This window comes from Haplochromis burtoni, unplaced genomic scaffold, assembly GCF_018398535.1.
Source record: "Haplochromis burtoni strain Fernald_Lab_line unplaced genomic scaffold, NCSU_Asbu1 Contig_399, whole genome shotgun sequence".
In the NCBI taxonomy this organism is placed as follows: Eukaryota; Metazoa; Chordata; class Actinopteri; order Cichliformes; family Cichlidae; genus Haplochromis; species Haplochromis burtoni.
Window position 1 is genome coordinate 236,225 of NW_024582760.1, and position 9,630 is coordinate 245,854.

Genomic DNA, 9,630 nt, shown 5'->3' on the forward strand with positions numbered 1-9,630 from the left:
GCATAATCCATCATACAAAATGTAATCAAATGGAAAAGTCTCTTTTTAAAACTTGTTTTATTAGTTTTAATCTTTTAACTTTATGCATCAAGCAAACATTTAATTATCTGCAACATTCTCTGACTGGAAGAAATTAGTTTAACATTTAAACCTATTTTCTGCACATTCCAGCACATAAAATAAAATATTTTTTGTGTTTACACTCAGTCTTTCAAATAGATGCAAGTAAAACACAGCAGAAAATAAATAAAGTCAAAGACTAGCGGTCCTGTTGCTCTATTTTCACCTGTAAAGCAGGAGTAGGGTAGGCGGAGGTTTACCCTGGTGCAGGTGTGCCGCAGCGGTCAGTGGAAGAATCCGCGAGTTTCTCTGTGAATTTCCCATTACGTCGTAGCGCACTCGGTGCTTGCTTGGAAGTTTAGGGGTTTTTTTCGCTGTAAAAAGAAGTTTTCTTCCCACGCACAATGCTAATGGACGCTAATGTTTTTGTCACTTTTTATGGAATCAAACTCAAAGTAAGGTCAGTACTTCCACGCTTTAAACGCTGCACGCTCATACTCTCTCCCGCACTCGATATATGATCCATTGTTGATCTGCACACAGCTGTTGTCACGAACGTGCGCACTTCGCTTACGTCACTGTCAGTGAGACATTCTCGCAAAAAAAATCACGGTTTTAGTAACGCAGTAACGCAGCGTTCCTACGGGAAAGTAACGGTAATCTAATTACCGTTTTTGCAATAGTAATCCCTTACTTTACTCGTTACTTGAAAAAAGTAATCGAGATTACAGTAACGCGTTACTTACTGCAGTACTGGTTACAAGGCCTCGGATAAAGCGGATGAAGATGGATGGATGGATGGTATCGTGTACACCATGAGATTTTAAAAGGTTTAAAAGAAAATAGTAACAGATTTTTAGGAAACATTTCTAAGCAAGAAAACAACAACTGCACAGCACTGCAACATACTAATGGACAACATGTATCTACAGTATTTTATGAACTATGCCATTAAAACAGTAATTACTTCCATCTTTTTCTCCCTCATAACTCAAATGAATCGACTGAGTTCACTGCAGTCCTTCAGATGTTCACTTCTGCAGCTGTTCCTTCAAGTTGTCTCCCAAAAAACACTTCAGTTGTGTTTTGTGTGATTTTGTTTTTTCTTCTTGCATTGTCCTTTATCCAACTTCTGTTGTCTTTTGTGTGCTTTTGCAGCATTTTTCTGTTTGCTGGTGCTTTTTTAAGTTGCAGTGCTTTTGAGCTCTCAGGGCCACCAATTCTTTGTCCCCTAATACATGTTTCTATGTCAGCTAGAAGCAGTCAGTTGGTGTTTAGTACAAAGAGGGAGTCCAGCGGCTCTGTTATACTGTGAGGGAGACTTTGATGGAACGGTTTGACTCCATTTGTCCCCTGAGAGGTACGGCTTACTGCAATTCAATACAAAGTTATTAGTTCTCAGTTATCACCTATATTCTCTGATAGAACATTTTTATCCTAAGAGCGGTGGTCTCTTCCAGCTTTACACCCCCCATCCATGGGGAATGAGGGTCATTAAATTATTTGATGACTATGGAAACTAGATCTCAACGTCAGTATGGGAGATTTTTGAGGAATTGTTGCATACCACTCCAAATCACTACCATCAGTCAGGGATACCTCATGGAAAAGTTCTACAAACAGCCTACTCCAAGGCTTTTTTGTGGCAGGACATGGGAACCACACTTTACCAAGACACTGTATGTTGGTTTTTCCTTGAGTTTTTCTCCAGCAGCCTGTTGGCTACATTAGCAGCACTGCACTAAAAACTGTCTGGGTTACAAATATGTCCAGGCATGCAAACACAGTTGAGTTGAGCAAATGTAAAACATAAAAGCTGGCCACCATGATGTCACCCGCTGGTTTGTGCAGTTCAGTGGTGACTTTTTAGCGGTTGTCATGCTGATCTTGTTGTTCTTTTCCATTCTTCTTTTAACCAGACGTGACAAGGAAGAGGTCAGAACAAGAGAGAAGTAGGGTCATTTTCTTATTGATTTCTATAAAATCTGACCTCTTTTTGCATACATGAGTCACCTTCTGCTGGCTATTAAAAGAACACTGGCTTGAAAGCCCCTTGCACTTCGACTACTGTGCCCATTTTTACATTCAGAGTATGCAGTCTGTGAGTTTATCCCACAGAGATGCATATGCTCCAGGAAACAGACTCAGCCCTGAGTAATCAGAATTTACTGTCACCACAAGGAGGGAGAGCCAGGTCCACCACACTTTGTTTAATGGTGATAAAATTTAAGGTTTTAAGACTTCTTTCACTGCCTTTGTAAGACGCCCTCCTCTGACTGCACTTGAGCAGGTTGATATTTTCCGACTCATCCACTCTGAGAAATCTGATTTTACTGGGTGTCTTGTGCAGGGAAGGAAGGAAAAAGCATGAGGTTTGTTTTTTGGGTTTTTTTCTTTACAGCTCATCTCAGAGAATACAAAGATAAGCCAGAGCAGCACCTGCAGAAGGAGGGGAAGGCACTGTTGGACACGCTGTTGCCGAAAGCACAGAAAAAAAACTGTTTTAGACCAAAGATGGTGGTTTGATGAGGCAGCCAGCGCAAGAGAGAAAACAGATTATTTTACCTTTTCAAAAAAAATCTTGTGCTCATTATATCTGTCATTCCTTCTCTTTCTCTTTTCTCTCATCCCTTGCTTTGTTTGTGTCCCATTTCACAAGCTCCGGTTGCCAAGGTAACTGACATTAATTCATACGACCATCGATTCAGCGCTCCACTTATTACTATTTACCTCTGCAAGCCTCTTTGTGCTTGCGTGTCTAAAGCTGGGAGAGACTGCAGTGTCTGTGTGTGATTTTAACTTTTGTCAACTTTTATTAGTGTCCAACTTCATATTCATGACTGCCTTTATTTCCCTTTTCCACAGCTAACTTACAGATATAGCTTGCACACTGCTGCACGCTGCTCCATTTGGAGGCTACAGTTTCATTGTTTGTACAGGAAAAATGAAGAAACTGGAGGGGAAAGGTAAAGAAGAATAGAGCAAGACAAAACGCACACACCTCGTGCCCTTAACGGGTCACTTCACAGCACGATATACATGTGAGGTGTTGTGTCACAACACACACACACTTGGACACTTCTGTGCGCATCTCTCCTCGCACACACACAGAAACACACACACACAGAAACCACCTGACTTCATTATCTGCGCTCTGCTATCAGGATGTCAGCAGCAGCAGCAGCAACCATGGTAACAAGTAGAGGGAGAGGGAGACTGTTGAGATTCACAGCCACTTCACACCAACGCATCATTAATGTCATTTAACTCGCCCCTCGGTGACACGCGCTCCTCTCCCCGTCTGTTTCCTTCTTTCGCTCCTCTCCTGCTTTCTTTCCCTTTCCTCCCTGTTTCTTCCCCCAAACCTCCTCCTCCTCCCCAGCTTCACTTGTCCCTCAGCCCTCTCTGTCTCTCTCTCTGAGTCAGGTTTTTATGTGGGGCTTTGCTGATGACTCACAATACCTGGTTACTTCCCAAATGGAATGTGTGTGTGTGCCTCATTACAGCCCAGCTGCAGTGCACAGCTGCAGTGGAGTCACTGTAAGGGTTAACCTGACCGTTATTCATTTCCTTTGACTCCTTGCACCAATAACAAAGATTATATCCGGTGCTACACCTTCCTTGCGTCACATTAGTGCTGGAAATATGCGGGCGTGCCGGCGGAGGATCCCCGCATTAGAAATGAATGAGGTTCCAGCCAGCGAGGTGCGCCCAAACTGTGCATTCTAATATTTGACGCAGCCGATAGCATCTGCTTCTGCACAACTATCTTAACCTCTCTGTTGTCATATTTCAATCATGGGTGAGGAGGGACAGTGGCCCGAAAACGCGCTCGACCGTACACGCTGTGATGGTCTTCCTGTGAACTGGGGCAGTGAGTTCTGATCCATTTCAGGGTCAAACCACGAGCCCGAGCACCATATTGTTAAATACAAGGTGCATGATTTTAATATAAATAAAATGTATCAGTTTAAATCAGGGACGGAATATCTTTCTAAAGAATACCAGAAAAGTTTCTCTGCTGGGAAAGAAATCAAAGACAGAGCCACAGGAACACAGGGGTGGAGTTAATAGATGGAGTAACACTGCCATCTTGTGGCCACAATGACAGCAAGGCTTTCCAAGTAATAATTCTCTGTCACAGCTTTGAGGAGACTGAGTTCAAGTCATTTGTACCAGACGCCATACAGAAGCTCCGAGGCTCTGTAACGGTGGGGTTTGGAGGCTTTTATTTTGAAATAGCCCCAAACTATACATGCATAAGCCAAAAATATATATATTATCTACTTACTTTTAAAATCTACTGTCTACTGTCTCTACTTCCTTTTTACGCACTATTCATCTTTGTGAGGTTATCCTCTCTATAATATGCACTCATCAGACACATTATTAGGTACCACTTGTTAGTATAAGGTTGGACAACTTTTGCCTTCAGAACTGCTGTAACTCTTCATGGCACAAGATTCACCAAGCTGCAAAACTTTGGTCCATATTGATATGATAGCGTCACACAGTTGCACATCCATGATGCCAATCTGTTGTTCCCCCATAGCCCAACAGAGCTCTCGGAGATTGAGATCAGGTGACTGTGGAGGCCTTCTGAGTTCAGTAAACTGTCATGTTCAAGAAAACGGTTTGAGATCTTATCAGAGGTTCTTATTAATATTCTTTTTTATTAATAAGATTGTTGTTATCACTATCCTAAGCATTATTATTACTATTGCTATCACTACTATTATCAGAAACAATATTTGTATTAGTACCTGTATCTAAATTTACACCTTAACATATAATTGCATAATCTCTCTCTATATGGAATGCTATATATAATATATAAATATACAATTATTATATATAGAACGCCATAACCAAGTGGCCGACATTGTACACAAAAACATCTGTATGGTCTGGAAGTCCTGAGGTCAAAATGGGAGACGCCACCAACAACAATGACTGAGCTTCGATCCTGTGGGACTTCCAGATACAGACGGACAAATTGGTGATCGCTAACCAACCGGACATAGTGGTGGTCAAGCAGAGGAAGACAGCTGCAGTGACAGATGTGGCGATACCGAATGACAGCAACATCAGGAAGTAGGAACATGAGAAGCTGGAGAAGTACCAAGGGCTCAGAGAAGAGCTCGAGAAGATGTGGAGGGTTATTGCTGATTGTTGTGTAGCTGAGTGGGTTAGACCTAGACCGTTGTGGCAACATCCAGGAGCAGGTGTTGTGGGAAGGTAGGCCAGCTCACCAATATAGATTCAACAATTGACTAGCTCAGTAATAAACAGTCTCCCTGTTTAGGGTCTGGGAGCTTATTTCTCTTAGAGCTGACCCCTTTTTCCTTGGGGTCTGGGGGCAATCCAAAGCGATCTAAGTGATCTAGATCAGCATAGTTGTGCACTATATGCACACTACAACATGATAAAAATCAAAGAATGGTTTCAAAGAATGAACAAGAACAGAGTCACTACTGGCCTGGCCATCAATTACCACTCCCTTACTGATGCAACATGGTACTCCTAATAACGATCATGCTGAGCCATCCTCATGGTCCAGTCTTACCTTTCTAGGTCTCACCCTCCCACCCCTTTTGTTTGTTTCTGTCACGGTCCTGGGTCAGTTCGACCCAGCATTTTGAGTTTCTTGTGTTTTGGTTTATTTTTGCATTATGGATTATTTCTTATTCTCTGCTGCTTTGATTATGATTATAAATATGTCTTATTCTTGGTGAGGGATTAGTTCTTATGTTCATGGTATTTCTCGGGATTATGAGTTATATGCTGTTTACTTTGTGATACTGGGTTTATTATTGTATTATTAGGTTTTGTTCAGTGTCAAGTCTGCCTTTCTGTCTAGCCCATGTCTTGGTAAAGTGTGGTTTCCTGTTTTATTGTGAAGGTCTGTGTCTTATGTTAGTGTGCCCAGCTTCGCTCTCCCTGTCTCGTTAGCCCTGATCTCTCCCAGCTGTGTCTCCCTCCTGTCTTCCATTCCCTGATTACCTCCCTGTGTATATTAGCCCTGTGTCTTCCTGTGCTCAGTGCTGCGTCGTACCCTCAGATCCTGCCTGTATGGTCCAGTTTGTGTTTTCATGTTTGGTGCCAGCAATAAAGAGGTTTTCAGTTACATTTCCGTCTCTGAGTCCTGCACTTAGATCCACATCTCCACCTGGATGAACACAGACCACTGACAGTTTCCCTCCTCATCATTATTATCATCAGTGCTATTATTATTATCAGTAAATGGTAGTAGTAGTGATGTAAGCATCGATCAGAAGATGTGGACACCTAGTACCTTGTCTGGGATGCTTGGATCAGCCTGGAAAGAGAAACACTTTCCATTAAGGCTGAAATGCTTTTGACCTTAAGCAGCAAGTACACTGAAAGTTTCTATGAAACCAGAACTGTTTTCTGAACATAAAACTAAAGAATTTTGCACTGTTTAGTTCTCAAACTCACATAAAACCATTTTTTCTAACACTCTAAATGATTAGTGTCTCAGTCACAGAGCTTCATATTTGAGCAGAACTGAACACAACACGCATGTTATTCCACAAGGTGTTATTTAGTACCTGAAAGGTGAATCATATCGCCCTGTGGATGAAATCAGCCTTAAGGAAACAGCACTAAAAAAAGCCTATGTGACACCTGAATGCATAATACAATCCCTTCTTGCATCTGTGTATAACATCCAACACCCTCCGGGCAAATTACATATTTTGTTGATCATTGAAGTGAAAAGAGGTAAACCCCTGCAGCTCATCTTAAAATGTTAATGCACCCGTGTTTGGGATTTTTTTTAGTGAACTTAAAACAACTTTGGCAGATGTGCTTGTAGCATGTATGCCAAGGGACTTTTATTCTGGATTTAGGAATCTAAAGAAATCTACCATGCTGACATACAGAACGCAGTGACCGATAATTTAATTAAAAAATAATACAAAGACATTAAGAGAAATACCCTTTTCAAATTTAAATTTCTGAGAACAAAAAGACTGGAAAATCTGCATTCAGAAATGCATCAGTATATTTATTACATGTCTCATCGCTGTTTCACAAACTGTCATGAGACTGTGTTGAATGCTGAACACTGTCAGAGCTGCAAATGACCTCCAGCAGGACACTGGTGTGAATGACTGTCATCCAATAATCCCCATAGGATAGCAGAATTGGAGCTTTTTACAGATAAGAGCAGGTTCACCCTGAATACATGTTACAGACGTTAAAGGGTCTGCAGAAGCAGTGAAGAACATTATGCTGCCTGTAACTTTGACCTGACCGGTTTGGTGACGGGTTAGTCAGGGCTCCTGTGTCCTGCATGAAAACAATCTTATTCTTTAGAACATCAACATCTTTGCTTTCCTAAACATTTTTTTCTAAATTTGCTATAAAATATATGTCAAATTAGACAATCTGTCTGCATTATTACACTATTACCAGAAACTACTAAATTTGATATAAACTTATCCACAGAGAATCCCAGACCTCCCTCTGCCCGACCACCTCTTCCAGCTTAAACAGGGGGATTCCATCATGTCCCAGTCCTGGGGCATGCCCAGAACACCTCACCATGGAGGCATCCTTCTCAGATGCCCAAACTGGCTCCTTTCGATGTGGACGAGTAGCAGCTCTACTCTGAGCCCCTCTTGAATGACTCTTCATCACGAAGGACTGATATCTTCACTGCAGCTGCCTCCTTGTGGGGCAGCAACTTATCCCTGATGCAGAGTGGGCACTCCACCCTTTTCCAGCTGAGGACCGTGGCCACAGATTTGGTAAATCTCATTCTTGCCACTCCACACTCAGCTATGAAACGCTGTGAGTGCCTGAGGCCACCACCTCATGGCTAACCAAGTCCAACAGGACCGCTCTTCAGCTTAATGGTGATTACCACCAACACAGCCACCAACCATCTTGCTGTAGCCTCAACATTGTCTTTTCCGACTAATGTCTCCAGCCTCCCTTAGAATGCTGTCGGGTTCTAGGTCTGTCCATCATGCTCCCCTGCCACCTGGTCCAACTCACCCCCAGCTGGAGATTAGTAGAAAACTCAGCTAACAACTGAGTATCTCTCAACCACACACACTAGTTCAGGCTCCCTACCCAGCGGAGAGATGACATTCAATGTCCCTCTTGTCAGTCTAGACAGCCCTGAGCACCACCTGAAACACAATAATGTCATGAAAGCAGATTTTTAAAAACTTTTCATTCTGATGATCTGCAGGACTCTCTAAACTAAGTTTGGTCTGCATTTCTTGAAAGATGATATCCCACAAACTGTTGTTTGTATTTACTCCAGTAAATTCTACAAGACATGCTGCGTAAATAAACAGCAACAGCATAGAGCGGTCATATCTCTAATAACAGAAGACAGGAAAAGATCAGTAAAGAAACAACTTCCTCAAACCAAAGCGCAGATGAACTGGTTGATCTAAAGTATGATTAGTTCAGCATGATTAATATAAATGACACTGATTATTACTAATAAACTGGAAAACCAAAATACTTACCACTCAGTTGAAGTCTTTCTGTCCAACAGCTCCTTTTCTAGACTTGTAAGAGTTCGATTATATGTGGGGAGTGCTGTTCTCAAAGACAGTAAGAAGCAAGTAGGGGGAGAAAAAACAGGAAATTATTTAGAAGCTGATTTGGTCCTTAATGGCTGTGCAAGCATTATAAAAACACAGAAAGTCAATGTAGACCTCATACAACCAAATTAGACTAGCACATATAGTAACAGGGACAGCCGGTATGAATGGGCTGGTATCCTTTTTAATAGCAATAATAATAATTGTATATAAATATAAAATCATCTTAGAACAGATTGCTTAAATGCTGGCGTGACGAAGTGCAGCAACAACACCAAATAGTAAAAACGAAAAAAAGAAAAACACAGGATTTAGCTACATGGGCTTATTTTTCACAGCCCGTGCTCCGCAGCATCATCTGCCATTCATCTTCATAGAGCAGTGAGTGACAGGCGTCAGGCCACGCCCCCTTGATTTACTGAGGAAGGCACAAAAAAAAGTTTGAATAAAAGAAAACATTTACTCACCAAAATCAGTGTATTACATCTAAGAATCACAGCAATGGCAACAATAATCTGTTAAACTGAAGCTTCTGCAGCTGCATCCAGGCTTGCTCAAAATATTCCAGAAAAACGATGTGCTCCACGCCCAAGCATGTTGATCTGTGCGAAGGGAGGAGGAAAGCAGTGACAAGGTATTTTCAAACCATATCATTTTATCCTTCTGCTACAGGGAGACTGCCTTTTGTCTGTTTTGCTGCAACATATTTTAATAATGAAATAAAACAAATAAAAATGACCATTTCATATGCTTTTATTTTAAATTTTGAGGGCATTTGTATGACTCTGTCTAGTTCTTTATTTTGTCTAAAAACAAAAAACAAAAATTGATGAACCTCTAATAATTTCAGTTGTACTGTACGCACAGCTGGGTGACTTATTTGTAAGTTTTACATACAAAAGTCCAAAAATAATAAAAAACCGTCAGATAATGAAGTAAATTATAAAATGTAGTAAAGCAACAATAGAAAGAGGCATGAAGG

The 9,630-nt window shown here is 41.4% G+C and overlaps 1 long non-coding RNA gene across 1 annotated transcript; it reads right to left on the reverse strand.

The window, feature by feature from the left end:
• Positions 1 to 6,026: 6,026 nt before the first annotated feature.
• LOC102302804 lies at positions 6,027 to 9,336 on the reverse strand. The gene is made up of 3 exons (XR_317168.2): positions 9,116 to 9,336; positions 8,571 to 8,643; positions 6,027 to 8,222 (listed from the first exon to the last, which is right to left on the reverse strand). It is a non-coding gene; the product is annotated as an uncharacterized LOC102302804 (long non-coding RNA).
• Positions 9,337 to 9,630: the final 294 nt, after the last annotated feature.